The 20033-nt window shown below is 39.6% G+C and overlaps 1 protein-coding gene across 1 annotated transcript in view; it reads right to left on the bottom strand.

The window, feature by feature from the left end:
* si:dkey-177p2.6 (uncharacterized protein LOC568712 homolog) overlaps window positions 1-14254 on the bottom strand; it is a 42030-nt gene extending 27776 nt beyond the window's left edge. The window contains exon 1 of the mRNA XM_052017774.1: window positions 13969-14254. The gene's annotated coding sequence lies outside the window, so the exon portion shown is untranslated. The remainder of the gene's footprint in view (window positions 1-13968) is intronic.
* Window positions 14255-20033: the final 5779 nt, after the last annotated feature.

Here is a 20033-nt window from a genome sequence, read left to right as displayed (position 1 = left end):
ACAACGAAAATCTTGTCAGCCAATAAAATGATGATATGCTAGTACTGCAAATGGTGACATACAATATTTACAAATTTTATGAACAAAGTGCATTTTGAGGGAAAAATGCCTTCCTCTCAAAGATCCTATTATACTGATAGCCATTCCTTTTCTACTGATAAATCTGCAAAACAATGTTCTTTTGGATGATGTTCAATTTCTTTTTATTATTTATTTTATATACTTTAGTTTCCTTGTCCATCTCAATCTTATTTTTTTCCCCCAAATTCCTTAAGATTTTTCTTATAACCCCTATAATCCATATTTCCAACTCTAATTGATTTCTGAGGCTAAAATTGTTTTCTAAAATCTAATACATTTGTTCTGCATCTTTGCAATCTCTTTTAAAGTAATACTATCTTTGTTCTACATCATTTCTCCTTTTACTTCACCTTAGTTAGCCCACTCATCTTCCTAAAATCTACCTAACCCAATTTAATGTCCTAGTTTTTTTTAATTGATTGTTTTCCATTTATTGTTGGATCTTAAACCTCATATTATTGTCACTCCTCTGAATGTGTTCGTCCACATTTAACTGATCCACTCTGCCAGCTTCATTATTTGGTCTACAAGCATCTACACCCTCGTAGATCTATGAGAATACCTTTCATGAAAGGATTTATATGCAAGTTATGGGAATTTCATTCCAGATGAAAGAACCTTTTATCAGCTCCAGTATTTATAAGTACCATGCTGTGCATCAATACATTTGTCTAGTAGGATAAAAGTAACCAAATTAACAAGCAATGACCTACCTACTATGTTGTGTACTGGACAAGTTGTCTTGGAAAATATGGGCTCCAGTTATCTGAGCATCTTGAGAGTATCACAATTCTTCACTTTTAATCATACTCACTTGCACAGTGCTATTGTACAGATTGGGAATGGGACTGATGGGCCTGCTAAAGCTCAAGTATTACAATGTGCATGCCTATCAGCCTGTGCAGGCTCCCTTCCCGCCCACAATTGCAATCTTCTAGAGTAGAACTAGTGCAAGACTGTCACCCTGAAAACATATTACCTAGTCTACTATTATGCCTTGGCCAGCTGCAAGCCACTTATGCTTGGTGTCTCACCATATGCAAATCCCTCTTCCAAGCCATGCACAAAAGCACACCAAGTGCCTGTACCTGAGCAGTTAACTGCAAGAGTCAGCTTGAGAGTTGGGGTGCTGCCTACTTTACTATCCATTCCTCAGTCACCAAGTCAATTGGGAATTTTTGGCTTTCTGAAGCAAGAAGTGCAATTCTACAGTGTCAGAGGAGATTGATGAATGAGAGGCAGGTAAAAAGTGAGAAAGGATTAGTTATGTGCATACTTTCATATTCATGTGTACACCCTCTCTAGTTCACACCACTGCTGGCCATTGGCTCTTTGGCAGCCACACCAACACTGACAAAAACACTTATCTTGAGATCAGCAAGTTAATGGACATAGACTTAAGCCCTTCTCATTACAGATGCCAGTCACATAATGTCTTCTGCAAGTGAAGATTTGTGTTAATGAATGTGATGCGATATTCCTGCCATATTTGAATGGCTGGCAACGTGGAAGTGTGGGTTTATGGGTTTGAATATTTATAAGTGAGCAGTGGTGTGCTGGGCACGTAAATATTAGATATTACCCCAACTGACTGAGTTTGTTATTAGGCAAGTGATGTAGTGAGTAGTGCACGAGGTTGTTGCAGCTGTTGGATAGGATCTGATGATGTCTTCAGTGACTTTGATCCCATATACAAGGTCATTGAATTTTGTGCAGCATTGTTCCCATGTCCTTAGGCCTTCATTCTGGCAAGGTCAGGATATCCAAGGTCCTGCACAGTTATGGTATTCTCCGAACTACCACTGCCCCTTGCACACAATAATCATCTCCCCATTTAAGAGAATGGCTTATTTACAACCCAATGCGACCAAGCAGACTCCCGGCAGAGCAATCCTGTCAGTCCCATCCCCCTCTCCTTTTTCTCTGTAAATCTACAACATATTTACTCTCATATACCTATCAACTCCTCTTTGATTCTCTTGCCACTGACTTATACTAGTGTCATTTATGAGAACCAATTAACCAAGCACCACATTTTTGGATGTTTGAGGAAACTAGATTACCCAGTGGAAACCCACCTTCAACTGGAGAATGTGCAAACTCCCCGCATACATCAAACAAGGTCAGGACTGAACCCCAATCCATAGAGCTATGAGGCAGCAGCTCTAACTGCTGGTATTGGTTTGTTATTGTCACTTGTACTGAGGTACAGTGAAAAACTTGTCTTGCATACCGATCGTACAGGTCAATTCATTACACTGCAGTTACATTGAGTTAGTACAGAATGCATTGATGTAGTACAGGTAAAAACAATAACAGTACAGAGTAAAGTGTCACAGCTACAGAGAAAGTGCCGTGCAATAAGGTGCAAGGTCACAACAAGGTAGATCGTGAGGTCATAGTCCATTTCATTGTATAAAGGAACTGTTCAATAGTCTTATCACAGTGGGGTAGAAGCTGTCCTTAAGTCTGGTGGTACGTGCCCTCAGGCTCCTGTATCTTCTACCCGATGGAAGAGGAGAGAAGAGAGAATGTCCCGAGTGGGTGGGGTCTTTGATTATGCTGGCTGCTTCGCCAAGACAACGAGAGGTAAAGACAGAGTCCAAGAAGGGGAGGCTGGTGTCCGTGATGCGCTGGGCTGTATCCACAACTCTCTGCAGTTTCTTGCTGTCCTGGGCAGAGCAGTTGCCGTACCAAGCCGTGATACATCCAGATAGGATGCTTTCTATAGTGCATCGGTAAGCTCTCCCCCAGGCACACCTTCAATAAACACCAGCTAGCTTCTACACCAGAAGCTAATCACTCGTGAATTTGAACCCCATGGATAAGTGGCAAGACAATAAACAGCATGGGTATCACTGGCTGGACACTTGAATCATGATAATGAGATCAAAACATGAATACTGTGTATTGTGCACAAAAGAAAATGGACACTAATTAACTGTGCAACATGCTCCCAGTGCATGTTTACCAGCACTATCAAGATGTTCAATTTCCTTTTCTTTTTTATTTTCATTCTCATGCAACTGAAGCTAAATATGGAAGATATCAGAGAGCCCCTCTTCTATCATTCACATTTAGAATTATATGCAAGCTGGACAATGAGAGTTGGGCCCAAATTGAATCATACATTTCAACTGCAGCTCTGGAAATTTGAACCTAGTGTCATACACTCCTCAATTAACTTCAGTATGCACCTGGAATCAGAGATTTGTGTCAAGTAAGGCATACCTTTTTGAGTCTGTACAAAATCCACAAAAATAACATATAGCACAGTATCCTTCAGGCGAGATCATCTTGGCTTGGTTCCTTGTGGACTTTAGCTTCTTGAACAGCCACTTCCCACCAGGTTAGGTGTTTGGATGAACACACAAAATGCTGGAGGAACTCAGCAGGTCAGGCAGCATCTATGGAGAGAAATAAACAGTCGACGTATTGGGTCAAGACCCTTCAACAGGACCGTCATTTCTCTTCATAGATGCTGCCTCTCCAGATTCCAGCATCTGCAGAATGTCTTGTGTAGGTGTTTGGATGGCAAGTTTTGCAGAATTTAGCTTCATTTACAGGAAGTGTTTTTAGAAAACATACTTCCATCAGGTAACTTTATAACCTAGCCAGAAAATATATAGTCTTTCAATAACATAGGCAACTTAACATTATCTATGCTGCAGGGATAATATTCAGCTGGAATGAAAGATGCATTGAAGAAATCATAGCTTCTTTCACTTACAACATGAATTATGCAATTCCTTAAGAAAGGAAAACATTCTATAGCACTTCAGGGATGTAAACAAAAACAACTTCTCCAAGAAAGCAATCACCCAGAGTTTGGTCAGAAGGAGATTTTGAGGAGAAAAATGGTGGGAAAACAGAAAGGTTTAGTGTAGGAATTCCAGAGCCCAAAATTTAACGGCTCATGGTATAGTCAGCAACAGGGAAGAAGAATGTTAGGAGAATAGGACACAGTGCAAGATAGGACCCAATAGCAGATCTTTGGGAAGGACATGACACTTAGAGCTCAAGGTTAGGAGTGAGGCCAGAAGAACACAGAATAGTTTAGCCTAGACACAACAGGAAAATGGATGGGAGTTTGTGACAAATGAGCGAAGTCAAGATAGAAGTAATAATGTACCACACTTGCAGTCACAAGGATGTCAGTTATAAAACTTTGGTTCAAGCAGCAATTTTGGAGAGAGAGAGAGGCACACACAATCATGGAAAGGATAGTGATGAAGGAGTTGACTGCAAGGACAACAAGTTATCATGTTTTTTTTTCAGAACAAGCTTGTGATGGCAGCTTTTAAAGAAGAGATGCAACTCAGGAGGTAGGAATAATTAGCAATAGCTAAGAATCAGAGGGAATGTTAGGTGTTCAGAAGATTAGGTTTTTACTATGGCTCAATGGTAATACGTTTTGCCGAATTAGAAGCTTTTCATCCAATTACAAAAATTAGAAGTACAATATTTAGGCTGGCACTTTACTGTAGTTCTAAGAGATTGTTGTGCTACTTTTTAAAAAGGAGACAAAACTGAAGCCACAAAAGCCAATCACTTTGATGAAAAGGGTCACAAGGTACTATTCAAAACATTTAGAGGAATTCTCTCCAGTGTCATGCTCATAGTTATCCTGCAACCAAAACAGTCTAGTCATTATCACATTGATGCTCACAGGAAGTTGCTATCTACAGACCGACTACCATGTTCCTAAATTACAACAATCACCACAACTCAAAACTATTTCATTGGCTTTAAAGAACTTTGGGGAGTTCCAAGGGCATCAAAAGTTGCTGTATGAATGCAAACCTTGAATTTTTTTCTATTTGTGATAATGAAGTGAACAGAGATAAGTTCATAAAGACAAAATTAAATTGCTAAGGTATAAGAATTTAAGAAAGAGGCAGGTGATCGTGCCTCTTAAATATCTTGGCTGGTCCAATAGCTTAAGACACTTTCCTGTCAAATACTCATTTTCGGACCCTGGAAATCAAGAGATACATCAATCTCAGTCCAAAATATACTCAACAGCTGACCATCCACAGGCACAGAAATAGAAAATATTATTTTAACTTTGCACAAGAAATTTCACCTTACTTCAGTGCCAAGTGGTTGATCCCTGTGACTTACAAGGTTCTAATTCTAGATTTTCCAGCACAAGGAAACAGCCCCAATTCACTCATCGCGTCAATCCCTCTCAAAATCTAGCATGTTTCCACAAAGACAACTCACGTACTTTTAAACAGTGAGAATTGACAAATCTTCCACAATCTCTCCTCGAAGGACAAACCCCTCCTTTCAAAGACAAATCTCTCCTTCCAAGAAGGAATTTAGAGAATCTATTCAGACCTGATTTCAAAGCAAAGGTATCCTTCTTTGGATAGAGACCAAAACTGCATGTGGAACAATATCCACAAAGCTCTACACAAATTCAGTAAACATTCCTGACTTTTGTACTGCAATCCTCTTGCAAGGAAAGTCTACATATCATTTGCCTATCTAATTAATTACTGCACTTGCATATCTTTGTTTTTTTTTTCCCTCCATGAGCTGGTACAACAAAATCCATTGACTAGTTTCTCACCTTTTAAAAATTATTTTCCTTTTCTATTCTAAACACCAAAGTGAACAATTCACGTTTTTCCTCCATCTACCTCTTTCTTGTACACTTCCTTAACTGGTCAATAAACCCGAAGAACCTTGTGTTCTCTTCATGGCTCACTATCGCACTGTCATTCAATTTTCTTTTAGTGAACACAATGATTTCAAGGTTAAATTAAATTTGGCAAACTGAATTTTCCCTCCCCCCTTCTTTAGACGGCAATTTGATAATGCAAATCCAGAAACTTAAGAAAAGAGGTTGTGGGGGCAGATACATTAGGGACATTTAAGAGACTCTTAGATAGACACATGAATGATAGAGAAATAGGAGGCAATGTGGGAGGGAAGGGCTAGATAGATGTTAGAGCAGGATAAAATGTCGTCACAACAATGTGGGCCGAAGGGCCTGTACTGTGCTGTAATGTTCTATAACCACAAAGAAAAATATTAACATCACAGATAGCAAGAATGCAGAATATTGTTGAAGAACAGTCCATTCATGATGAGAATTAAATAGTAGCTTTTACAAATGTGGGCCATTGCATAACATGGGAATTGAGCAAGACTGTAGAATTAGACTGTGTACCTCATATGGATTAAATAGCAGACTCTCATAATAATTTATAATTCTGAGATGGCATGGAGCAACATTTATTAAGTTAAGAACACATGCATTGAAGTACATTGTATAATGCCTTGCCTGATCACACCAAAGCCTGTACACCATCATAAATGGTCTAACAAGGCAGATCACAGTTAGCATGGAGGTACATGGTTGAGGCCAACCTCAAATAACAGAATCTTTGACTGTACTCAGTAGTTTGCTCAGGATGGGGTAGCCGAGTGCTACCTACTCATGGTTAGAGTCATGAAGCATGGAAACAGGCCCTTTGCCCCAAATGGTCCATGCTGACCAAGATTCCCATCCAAGCTAGTTTCAGTTACCTGCGTTTGACCCATATCCCTCTAAGCCTTTCCTATCCATGTACCTACTCAAGTACCTTTTAAATGTTGTTAATGTACCTGCCTCAATCATTTCTTCTGGCAGCTCATTCCATATACTGACCTGTCCTGGGCCCAGTACATAGATGCAATCATAAGGAAAGCACACCAGCGTCTTTACTTTCTTAGGAGGTTAAGGAAGTTCGGCTTGTCACTGAACACTCTAACAAACTTCTACAGAGGTAATGTTGAAAGTATCCTGACTGGTTGCATCATGATCTGGTACGGCAATTCAAATGTGCAGGAATGCAAGAAGCTGCAGAGAGTAGTGGACTCTGCCCAATACATCATGGCCACATCCATCCCCACCATTGGTCATATCTACAGGAGAAGCTGTGTCAAGAAAGCAACATCCATCCAAGATCCCCACATCTGGCCCATACCATCTTTTAATAGCTACCATTGGACAGGAGGTACAGAAGCCTGAAGTTCCAGGCACCAGGTTCAAGAACAGTTACTTCCCTTCAACCATTTGGTTTTTGAACCAACCTGCAAAACCCTAATCACTACAGTTTAGCAACTCTATGATCGTTTTGCACTAAAATAGACTTTGTCTTTTGTTCTAATTGTGTTTTTGCATGTAAAAAAGTGTATAATTTATGTTTAATTTAAATTTTTCTTGTGAATGCTGCTTATATGATGCTATGTGCCTGTGATCAACTGCAAGTAAGTTTTTCATTGCACCTGTGCATACATATATTTGTGCATATGACAATAAACTTGACTTTGACTCTGACCACTCTCTGGGTAAAAAAAAAGTTGTCCCTCGGGTTCTTATTAAATCTTCCCCTCTCACCTTAAACCTATGCCCTCTAGTCATGGTTATGATGTGAATTTGCAGGCAGCAGGACAAATTGTCTCTTTCGTGCTCATTATTCTCATCCCTCAAAGATTATTGGTTTCACTAGTAACTGCCACTTTGAAAGGTTAGAGTTAGGTTTACTCCAGTCAGAGGCAAGGAACTGAAGAGGGACACTTGCTGTTATTTCTGGTGTCCCATTTCAGGAAATGATTTGGAACTGGCTACACGTGTTGCCAACAGATTACAACAGACACAGCATTGGCAAAACTCATATTATTGCTTGTTAAAATATATGCCAATCTTGTAGAAGCATCTTTTTATATTTAACTGTGAGATACACTCTTTTGCCAAATATTGGAAGATTAGCACAATTTTTTTTCACCATTAACAATTAGTTACATTGAATTGATGAGAATAGTTGAACTCTCTCACAAGTTTTGTTCTCCATTTATGCTCTCACCTATTAAAGAGTTGGACTCACCTACAGACCAGGGGCAATTTAGGATGGCCAACTAACCTATCTTTGGGGGATGCGAGAGAAGACCCAAGAACCCGGAGGAAACTCACAAGGTCCGAAGGAGAATGCAAGGCATCAGTAAAACTTTTGACAAGGTCCTGCATGGTCGGCTTGTCCGGAAGGTTAAGGCACAAGAGATTCAAGGCATGTTGGCAAGCAGGATCCAGAATTGACTTGGTGGTAGATGGCAGAGGGTAGTGGTGAATGGGTGTTTTTCTGACAGGAAGTGTGTAGCAAGTGATGTACCACAAGTATAGATGCTGGGACCTTTGTTGTTTGTAATATAAATGACTTGGTTGAGAATGTAGGTGGTACGATCAGCAAGTTTGCAGACAACATTGAAATTGGTGGAGTTATAGATAGTGAAGAAGTTTAAGGATGGAGTGGAGCATAAATCCACTGGAAAGTTGTAGTGAGCAATTGCAGATGGAAGATAATCCAGACAAGTGTGAAGTAATGCACGTTGGCAAGTCAAATTTTGTTAGGACTTAGAGTAAGTGGCAGGGACCTTAGGACCGTTGACATAAAGAGGGACCTGGGTGTGCATGTCCAAATCTCATTGAAGGTGACAACATATGGTGAGGAGGTAGTGAGGAAAACACTTGGTATGTTTGCCTTCATAGGCCAATGCATTGAGTACAAATGTTGGGATGTCACGTTGCAGCTGTACAAAACGTTGGTTAGACCACACTTGGAATGGTGTACACAATTCTGGTCACCACTACAGGAAGGATGTGGTAGCAATTGAGAGAGTACAGAAGAGATCTAGCAGGATATTGCCTATAGTTATTAGAGATTGGATAGGCTGGGTTTATTCTCAGTGCAATGCGGGAGAATGAGAGGTTTATAAAATTATGAGGGGCATAGACAGGATAGATAGCATCTCCCCCCCCCCCCCCCCCCCAAGAGTTGGAGGGTCTTGAATTAAAGGGCACAGGTTTAAGGTGATTCACCACCCTCTGTGTGGAAAAAAATCTTAAACTTGCTGCCAGAGGACGTGGTGGAAGCAGATACAATTACTACATTTAAAGTGCATTTGGATAGATACTTGGATAGGAAAGACATAGTGGTATACTGGCCTAATGTAGGCAAATGAGATTACCATAGATAGGCACAGTTGGAATGGACAAGGTGTGCTGAAAGGGCTTGTTTCTATGTCGTATGTTTCTATGATTCTAAGATCATGTGCAAACTCCATTCCAAAGGTCAGGATTGAGCCCTGATTGCTGGAGCTGTGAGGCAGCAGCTCTACCAGCTATGCCATTGTGTTGCCAAAGAAAAGATTCCTCTTATCAAGATAAAGGGTTCTACAGGAACAATGAAAATTGCAGTGCAATAAAACTACCGCATTCTTAGAGGACATAAGAAAATTACTATCAGTATAACAGACCTAATGAACACTCATCATACCACAGTGTAAGCATTCTGAAGTGTTTTAATTCCATAGACCTTTACATTTTAAATAAACAACACATGTATTTTCTGCTGCCTGCATCCATTCTCACACTAAAATAAAAACAAAGGCCAATCACCTCTAGATAGTGGCTCACAGTTCAGCAACACCCCATTTTCAAATTAAAATTTTCATCCTCGTTTACAAGTCCTACAGTCTCTTCCCTTTCATGTCTGTAACTCCCTCTGGTCCTCTACGTTCTGTAATCCTTGCTTTTCTCCATATCTGGCCTCCTGCATATCCCAAATTTTAATCAATCTACCACTGACATCATCTTCTCCTCTCCCCCTCCAGGAAGCCACTTAAAAACTGGCCTCCAGACCAAAATTTGGTTATTTCTCTCTCAAGATCTCCTTATCTCTCTCTGTCGCAAAGTTTGTTTCATAATGCTCATGTATTTTACTACATTTTTAAAGATATTTATAAATAAAAACATAACAGGAGAAGTAGTAGGCAATTCAGCACCTGAGCTTGCACCAATCATGATCTCGTTGAAGGGCGACCTTCTATCTTAACACCATTTTCATATTCTACCCTCAAATCCTTTGATTCCTCCAATGTTTAGAAATATATCGAGTTCTGTTTTAGATACAATTAATGACTAAGTTTCCATAACTCTCCAGGGTAGAGAATTCCAAAGATTTGCCACTCTTTGCATGAAGAAGTTTCTCCTCATTTCAGTCCTGGATGGCCTATCCTGTATTTTTAGACTGTGGTCCCTAGTTCTAGACTCTCTAGCCTGGAGAAACACCTCCCAGCATTCACCCAGTTAAGCTTTCCAAGGATTCTTTATGTCTCAATAAGGTCATCTCTCTTTCTTCTAAACTCTAGAAAATAGAGTCCTGGAATAACTCATCAGGAGCCACTCTTGTGAATCTTCACTCTACTCCCTCTTATAGCATGTATATTCTGCATCAAATAAGGAAAACAAAATTGTACACAATACTAGAGGAAGGATATGATTAAACTAGAGAGGGTGCAGAAAAGATTCATGAAGATGTTACTAGGACTTGCAGGCTTGAGTTATAAAACAAGACTGGATAGGCTGGAATTGTTTTCCCTGGAGTGAAAGAGACCAAAGGATGATCTCATAGAGGTTTATAAAATCACGAGGGGCATAGATAAGGTGTACAGTCACACTCTTTTTCCCAGGATAGGGGAGTCTAAAACTAGAGGGGAGGGCATAGGTTTAAGATGAGAGGGGATAGATTTAAAGGGGATCCGAGGGGCAAGTTTTTTTCCCCCCCCACAGAGGGTGGAGAGGGGAGATATGGGAAAAAAAAATGTACATGGACCAAGCCGCCAGAGGAATTGGTAGAGACAGATACAATTACAATATTTAAAAGACATTTAGACAGGTTCATGGATGGGAAAGATTTAGAGGGGTATGGGCCAAATACAGGCAAATAGGACTAGCTCGGGAAGGAGCCTTGGTTGGCATGGGCGAATTGGGCCAAAGGGCTTTTTTCCTTGCTGTATAACTCTTTGACTATGACTCCAGGGATGATCTCACCAATACCCTATATTGTTAGATTAAACAGCTTTACTCCTATACTCAAGTCCACTTACAATGAAGACCAAAAATACCACTTGCCTTTCTAAATGCCTGCTGCACCTGCACATTAGCTTTCAGTGACTTATGTACAAAGACACCTTGAATATCAACAATTCCCAACCTTCTACCATTTCAAAAATACTCAGCTTTTATTTTTTTTCAAATGAAGGCAATTCTTTCACATTTTTTCCTGCCAAATTGTTTGCCATTCAGTCAACTTGTCTATATCCCATTGAAATCTTTTGCACTCACTCACATTGCCACTTAGTTTTGTGATATCAGCAAAATTAGAACATTTGGTCCACTCAGCTAAATTGTCAATATAAATTGTAAATAGTCAGAAAGTGGTGGTAAACCACCGGTCACAGCCCGCTAACCCGAGAAGGACCTTTTTATTCCTACTCTTATTTATTACAAGTTAACCAACTCTCAATCGACAGCAATATGCTAGTTATTTTTGCTGTTCTCAACTACATATCAGACTGACACCTGATCAGATAACTTATATCAGGCAAAAAATTTAAATTTCTCAGAACATTTTAAGACAGTTCACATCAAAAACGGTACTTCGAAGTGCAGTCATTATACTGGTGAATGAAATGCTGGAACACTGGCAGCCATGCCTTCAGATATCTATGCTCTGAGCTCCGGCATTCCCTCCTTAAACCTCTGACTCTCCATTCTTCTTTGAGATACACCTCAAAATCAGCCTTTTTCCAAGATTTTGGTCAACAATTGTAATTTTTCTGGTTTGGTGTCAATTTCTGAAAATATACCCACGAGCAATTTGGGAACATTTTACTACATTAAAAGCAACATATCAAGCAGTTTTTGTCAAACTTTATATAGCATTTGATTATCAGATACTGAGTATTGTGCACCTCATTTCAAATGACTCGGAGTCCCAACGGCCACAGCATATCTCATGTTGAACAAAGATCATTCCAAGCAGGAGATAATCTGACAAGATGTGGTCACGCCTACTTGAGTTGTTTGAAAAGGATATCATATTATCACCCATACAATTTTGTATTCACAAATGCAAAAGATAAAATCTAAAACTATTGTTTCAGCCAAAAAAAACTGATGGGGTCCAATTTTGACCTGGTCCAAATAGCAGTGTGGATATGCACTGTTTAAAAGACTGCTGGAGCATATAGGCTGAAAATGTCCTCTAAGATGTCTCAATATTAAATTTGATAATATCAAATAGTATTCTAAAAAAAAGTCCCAAAATTTGAAATCGAGCTCCATTATTGGGCTTTTAAACATTTTTCACAAGGAGTCAAACTCCAAGGTATTGCTATTTGTATTTTGCCACTGGATTCATCATTATAATGCTGTCCAAAACAAGACAAAACCAAAAGGTGTCAGAAATATTCAAAAACAGCATCTGTAGAGAAAGATCTCAAAAGATTAATGTTTTCAGCATAACTTTTCATCAGAACACATTTCTGTAAGCCATAGAAAATATTCCAAGCATTTCAGTTTTTATTTTGGATTTTCAATACCCATGCATACTTTTGTCTTTATCAAAAAGTTGTGATTAAAGAAAAGCAGCAAAGTAACATTAGAGCAAAATGACATCAATCAAGAAGTTATCAATTTGTCCCTAGTGAAACATTAATTGCAATGAAAACCAATAACGTAACATTACTTGTGTAGGAAAACATGTTAACAGTTACCATCAAAACAATACAAGGTGACCTAAAAGGACAATCATTTTCATGTATTACCATTAATACATTTTATTATCTTTTCTCCTGTTATAAAGTGTTCAATGGGATGCCTTTTATTCCCATATTCCAAAGGCTATTTCCAGATTCCCCCTTCCTACTTTCCAAACATCTCCCAGTCCTCTGTTGAACCAATGGCCCTATACATTTTCAGAAGTCTGTCTCCTGAGTCAGTCTCCACCCCACATGGAATTTGCCAGCCTTCCTTGTTTGGATACAGCTTCTGCCATGTTCAATGAAAGAGTCGTCCCACTATCAATAAATGTGAGCAATCACTGTAACGCCAAATGATCTACCATTGGCTTCAGGTCACAGATTCAGATACTCCATCTGAAAACTTTTTTTTACACATCCCCTTAAAGCAATACAGTAGCGGTTTTAAACATTTTACACACCAAGAGTTCCTTCCCCTCTTTCCCTAGGACACGACAGACATGGAGTAAAAAGTTCCAGTGTCATTCTGGTTGAAATTAATTTACTCAAAACAGATCAACGTCAGTCAGAGAGATCTTACATGATCATTGTCTATACAAATGGTCATGTAACTCATAAGATTCCTCAGAAAGCCATTTATCTTTTTCAATTTATTTTCATAATCAGTCGGGAAAAATCTCAGATATGATTCCACCTCTTTCCAGTCCTTTAATGTTCCCTATTTGCTCTTGAATTAGTTGAAAAATTACATGTGTTTTTATTGGGGAAGTAAAAAAATTATCTGCCAATGCGTCGGTCTGGAGAAGTCGTCTGACAGACCAAGCGGAACAACCAGCTCTCCCAAAATATTTGGAAGTCGAATGGGCTGGAAGATCAACATGGTAAAACATACCAGAATGTAACTAAAGAAATCTTGCAACCAAATATTATTCGTCATAAACTGCAGAAGAGGGTTTTTTTTCATCGCGTTTCAAATGACGGACTTCAGTTAAGTAGACGTCTATTAAAACTCCTTTGTCTATAACCATACATATATTTAGAACATCTTGGACACTTTTTGACAACACTTAGAATGGAAGATTCTACAAATTAGCTTTCTCAATAAACTCTTCACGACAACCATTAAGGTTCAGGAGCCTCAAGAGGCAGTCATGGTTATTCAATGGCTTGTGTAATGTTACAAATATGACGTTTATTGTACAAGAAGCTTCTTATTTTGCTCTTCCATAACTCTGTAAAAATGCTTACCCACCACAAAATAAACCGAATGTCTAATACGGCTCCAACACCCACCTTAATACAGAGGGGACTTTTGCAACTTCCTTCTGTCGACCAGCGAAGGGCACAGCAGGGTAACAGATTAATCAGTAATATTCACGGAAATGCAGTCTCTCAGAGCCAGTTACGCCAATACATCTTGGATCTACATTGCAGGTTGTTTCCAGAGCCGCTACATTTCCACAGAAGCCGCGCTCCGAGGAGCTGCTGGGGCTTCCAGTCTCGTCGCTTACTCAGAAGCGACTCTAAAGCTCAGAGCGTCGAAACTACGCGAAAGATACTCGGTGATTGACAGCCCGTCAGGTGCGCGCTCCTTCATTGGAGGAAGACGTCGTCCGGGCCAGAAAGAGCGCTTTGTTATTGGTTGATGACCTGTCTCACTAGCTACGCCCGCCCTAATTTTGACCAATCATAAGCGTCTACTGCGAGCGCGCGCCTCTGTGTGTGTGTGTGTGTGTGTGTGTGTGTGTCGCAGCGCGTGCCCGCTCAGCGAGCGGAAGCGTGGGATGTGCATTAACCCGTGAAAGGGCGCAATATTTATCAATTGTGTGTCTGTAACAGAGGTATGGCGTTAAAGTATGTCTCTTCACTAGTTTCACATGCAATGCAGAGTCAGTGATGAATTTGCAGTAACCTCATTCCACATTTTAAAAGTGATTAAACACGTTGAAGACATGGAATAGTTAAATCCCCAGCAGTCAGTGGTGACGGAGGTAAAGCGCAGCGGAGGCAGCTTTTACTATAGCTGGTTGTCGTTGGCTGAGGTGCGATGTTTCTGTTGAGCAATCACTGGCTAACCTTTGACGGACCGTTCATCGTCGCTGCGTGAACAATTCCAAAAACATAGTTCCTTACAAATTAATTGTTTCTGTCGAAGATATCCCCTGCTGTGTTGGATTAATCTGCTCTTTGCTGGAAATCGTCAGTTTAGCTAGTTCGTTTATTGGCATTCATTTTGCGGGCGGAGAAGACCTTTTTTTTATCCTCCCTGTCATATACTTGGTAACAGGAAGACAGCAATCATTAGAACTGCGTCTTCCCAATGCCTTCGTGAGATAAATATTTTCTGGACGCGAGCTATAGGCTAATAGGAGAAAGTTAGGAGTTAAGTATTGGCGAGGTAAAAAGAAGTATGAACAGAATTTAGCACAAAAATTGCAAATGTAGGGGAAAAAGTTTAAATTATTTTCTATTGTTACCGCATCGTGAAGGACTGCTCTTTAGGATACTATTTCAGTATATATGATTTGCTGACAAACTATTTCCAGTTGCACAGTACTTGTAACTTTAAAACATTGTAGGCTGCACAGAGATGACAAAAGAAGAAAATTGTGCCGAATTTTTAGTAGGGTTTACAAATTAGATTAAGGAATGTCTGAAAAAAAGGAGTTGAGGTGTCTTCCTTTTCTAAACCAATACCAATAAAAATTCCCCTTGACTGTGATTGAAAGGACTCTTGACCTGGCTAAACCATTTGCCACACTTCTGCTTTCAACTTTTCTCTCTCCCACAAGCATGTTAGGATTCATCTGTTTCTTCAGCTTCCATTCCACCAGTCGCCACATACAGCTCATCATTCTCTGCCATGCACAGTGTAATGCCTCCACAAAGCACACCTTTCCTTCACCTCCCATTTCAGCCTCCTGATGGTACCATTCCCTGCCCAACACAGGTCCACTACTCAGTTATTACAATATTCAATCCCCTAGCCGCAACACCTTCCTTAGCACAGGAAATATAATTCTGCCTTTCTACTTCCTTCCTCCCACATTCTAAGACCTCAAACACTCCTTCCAGGCAAAACAGTAAGTTAACTGTACTTTCAATTTAGTATACAGTTTTCATTACTCTCAATGCAATTGGGAAATCAAAAACAGATTTGGTGGCCATTTTGCAGAACATCATTCATACTGCAAATTTCTGTTACTTTAATTCTCGACCCATTCTCATTTTGTTTTTCTGCCCTGGTCTCCCAGTATTCCAGTGAAGCTGAATGTAAGCTCAAGGAATGGCATTTCATTTTTTAATTAGGCACTTTACTGTCTTCCATATTAAACACTGAGTTCAACAACAGCAAATCATAACCACTGCCCCACTGTGTCATAGAACATCTATAGGTAATGGTGCAACTATTCCCATTTATATTTCCTATAGATCAATCTCTCCATTGAGTCATGGAAAGATACAGCAAGGAAATGGTCCCTTAGGCTCACCGAATCCAGGTCGAACCATCAAGAACCCATTTGTTATCCTATCCTATCCTAATCCATTTTATTCTGCCTACATTCCCATCAACCCAGCTTCTACTACTCAACCACACACTAGGGGCAATTTACAGAGGTCAATTAAACTACCAACCTGCACATTTTTGGGATGGGGTGGAAACCAGAGCACCCAGAGGAAACCCACATGATCACAGGGAGGACATGCAAATTCTGCACAAATAGCACCAAAAATCAGGATGAACCCAGGTCGCTGGAACTGTGAGACAGCAGCTCTGCTAGGTATGTCACAGTGCCACCCTTTCATTTGATTGCTTGTCATTTTCATTCTATTTTGCCTTGTACTATGATCATTTATCTTACTTAATCTCTCTTTCTTTTCATCTACTGCAGCCTTTTATATTTTCTCCTCAAGCTTTTCCTCATTTCTGCAATTCAAAAGTATTTTGTTTGCTATCAAATATTTTAGGATGTCCTAATTTTTTAACCCTTTATTCTTTGTTCTTGTGGTAGAATAACTAGATGGATAATATACATGGAAAAATGACTCAATTTTTGTAATAATTTTGAGGAAGTAGAAGGAAAATATTTTTCTATTATTGATTTCAAATGTAGATTTTTATACATGTATTCTGAAAATTCCTCTTTTTAATGTTTACATTTGATTTCTATAGATATACTTTTAGTTTAAAAGGCATAACTAAAAATAAGGAATTATTTGTGGTATGCAAGATATTAAGCTGCTGGGTGATTTGGAATAAGTCAGTGACATTTGAGTGTTATATTGGTGAATGTACTATGAACAGCAACTTGGGTAGGTGACTGAATGATTGGAAGAATAGGTGATTATTCTACTGCTGACAAATAACAAGTAAGATCTCCACTAAATATGGGGAACGGACATCAATTAATATTTTGATTGTGACATCTTTGGGATGTTATCTCAAATTGCAGTATTTATATTCCAATTTATTCTGTTGCCATAGTAGCTCTCAACAGTCAGGTATGAAGCTGAATGTCAGGTATCTGAAAAGCTGTGCAGCTTGTACACAGAATGCAGTTTAGACAATAAAAAGGGTGCAGGAAAGAAAAGCTTCACAGTGAGAATGCAGAGGAGCTAGTCAACTTAAGTCAAATAAAACAATCTTTAACTGCAGTGAATTTTGTAGATGGTACATATTGCAGCCACTGTGCATGTGTGCAGGATGGGGTACCAATCAAGCAGGTTGTTTTCTCCTGATGGTGTCAGGTATCTTGAGAGTTGTTGGAATGGTGCTCATTCCAGCAAGTGAATAGGATTCCATCCCACTCCTGACTTGTGCCATGCGGATGGTAGAAAGTATTTGGGGTGCCAGGGGGTGAATTATGTGCTGCAGGAAATCCATCATCTGACTGCCCTTGTAGCCAAAATATTTATATGGCTGGTCCAGTTGAGTTTCTGGTCAATGGTGACTCCCAGGATGATGTTCGTGATTCAGCAATAATAATTCCTTTGAATTAGACTCCCTCTTATTGGAGGTGACTGTTGCCTGACACTTTTGTGGCATAAATGATACTTGCTACTTGTCAGCCCACAGCTGAATGTGATCTAGCTCTTGCTGCATGCAAGCATGAAGTGTTTCATTTGCTGAGCTGAAAATAGAATTGAATATTAAGCAACCATCAGTGAACATCCCCATTTCAGACATTGTGATGGATGGAAGTTTATTATGTTGCAGCTGAAGATGACAAGGCCTAGGACACTGCCTGAAGTGATGCCCTGAGGCTGGGAAGATTGATTTCTAACCACCATAACCTTCTTCCTTTTTGTGAGGTATGATCTCAGCCATTGGACTGTTTACCCCTTGATGCCCCTTAACTTCAATTTTACCAGGTATAATGCTACCTGATCTACCTCTCCAAATCCTTCCACTTACTGGAACTTCTTTTAAGAATGCCTTTAATATCCACCTTATTGATAAAGTTTCTGGTCACTCCTTTTAATATCACAGTCTTTGGTTCAGCATCAGTTATTTTCAGTTTGAAAGTGCTGCAGAGTAAACACCAGCTTTTTTGAGGAAGCAACTAAAAAAAATTGATGAAAGCAGAGTTTTAGACCTGGTTTACATGGAGTTTTTGATAAGGTCCTGCATGGTAGAGTGGTCCAGGAGGTTAAGGTATAAGAGATCTGAGGTGTGTTGGCAAAGTGGATCCAAACTTGGCTTCTGATCAAAGGCAGAGGGTAATGGTGCATAGGTGTTTTACTGATTGGGAGTCTGTAACAGGTGGTGTACTGCAGGGTACCAGGATCTTTCTTGTTTGTAATATATATAACTGAATTAGATGAGAATAGATTAGTAAGTTTGCAAATAACAGGTAAATTGATGGAGTTGTAGGTAGCGAAGAAGGTTGTCTTAAGGATACTGCGGGATATAGATCATCTGGAAAGTTGAATGGAGCAGTGGCAGATGGAACTTAATCCAGACAAGTGTGAGGTAACACACAAAAAGTGCTGGAGGAACTCAGCAGGTCAGGCAGCATGGAGGGAAATAAACAGTCGACGTTTTGGGCCGAGACCTTTCATCAGGACTAATGAATGTTTTGTACAGCTGCAGCATTATGTCCCAACTCTTATACTCAATGCCCTAATGGAGGGTCTTGGCCCAAAACGTCGACTGTTTATTTTCCCACCATGGATGCTGCCTGACCTGTTAAGTTCCTCCAGCATTTTTTGTGTATTGCTCCAGATTCCAGCATCTGCAGAATTTTTTTTGTGCCAAATATGAGGTAATGAACTTTGGCAAGTCAAATTCTGGTGGGACATATGTAAATGATAGGGACCTTAGGTCCAGTGATGTAGACAGGGACCTTGGGGTGCAAGTTCATAGCTCAGTGAAAATGGCGACACAGGTTGATGAGGAAGGCATTTGGTATGCTTGACTTTGTAGACTGAGGCATTGAGTATAAGAGTTGGGACATAATGTTGCATCTGTACAAAACATTAGTTAGGCCACACTTAGAGTATTATGTATAGTTCTGATCATCACACTACAGGAAGGATGTGGTAGCAGTAGACAGAATGCAGAAGAGATTCACCAAATGTTGCCTGCTATAGTTGTATGAGAGTTTGGATGGGCTGGTTTTATTCTCACTGAAACATAGGAAACTGAGGGATGACCTTATAAAGGTTTATAAAATTATGTTGTATTAGTAGTAATGCAAATTGCAATGCAATAAAACTGCCAGCATTCTTAAAGAACTTTCAAAAATTATGATCAGTGTAGACGTGTACCTAATGACCACTCATCGTCATACCACAGTGTAAGTATTCTGAAGTGTTTTAATTCCATTAACCTTTACATTTTAAATAAACATATAATAACCAATATATTTTATGCTTCCATTGTCCAAACTGACACTGAAAGAACAAAGGCCAATCACCTCTTTCTAATGGCTCACAGTCCAGCAGCACCTCATTTTCAAATTAAAATTTTCATCCTTGTTTTTAAATCCTACAATCTCTTCACTTTCATCTCGTAACTCCCTCTGGTCCTAACCTTCTGTAATCTTTGCTTTCCTCCACTTCCGGCCTCCTGCACATCCCAAATTTTAATCAATCTACCACTGACATTATTTTCTCCTCTCTTGTGTCTCCCTCCAACATGCCACTTTAAAAACTGCCCTCCAGTCCAAAACTTTGGTGATTTTTCTCTCAAGGTCTCCTATCTCTCTCTGTGGCAAATTTTGTTTCATGATGCCCATGTATTTAACTACATTTTAAGAGATTTATAAATAAGAACATAAGAAACAGGAGCAGAAGTAGGCAATTCAGCTTTCATATTACAAGAGATATGGTATTGAGGAAACTCAGGGGGCGAA

This window comes from Pristis pectinata, chromosome 1 (assembly GCF_009764475.1).
Source record: "Pristis pectinata isolate sPriPec2 chromosome 1, sPriPec2.1.pri, whole genome shotgun sequence".
NCBI lineage: Eukaryota > Metazoa > Chordata > Chondrichthyes > Rhinopristiformes > Pristidae > Pristis > Pristis pectinata.
Note: the sequence above shows the minus strand (reverse complement) of the source record. Positions and strands in the feature narration are given on the sequence as shown.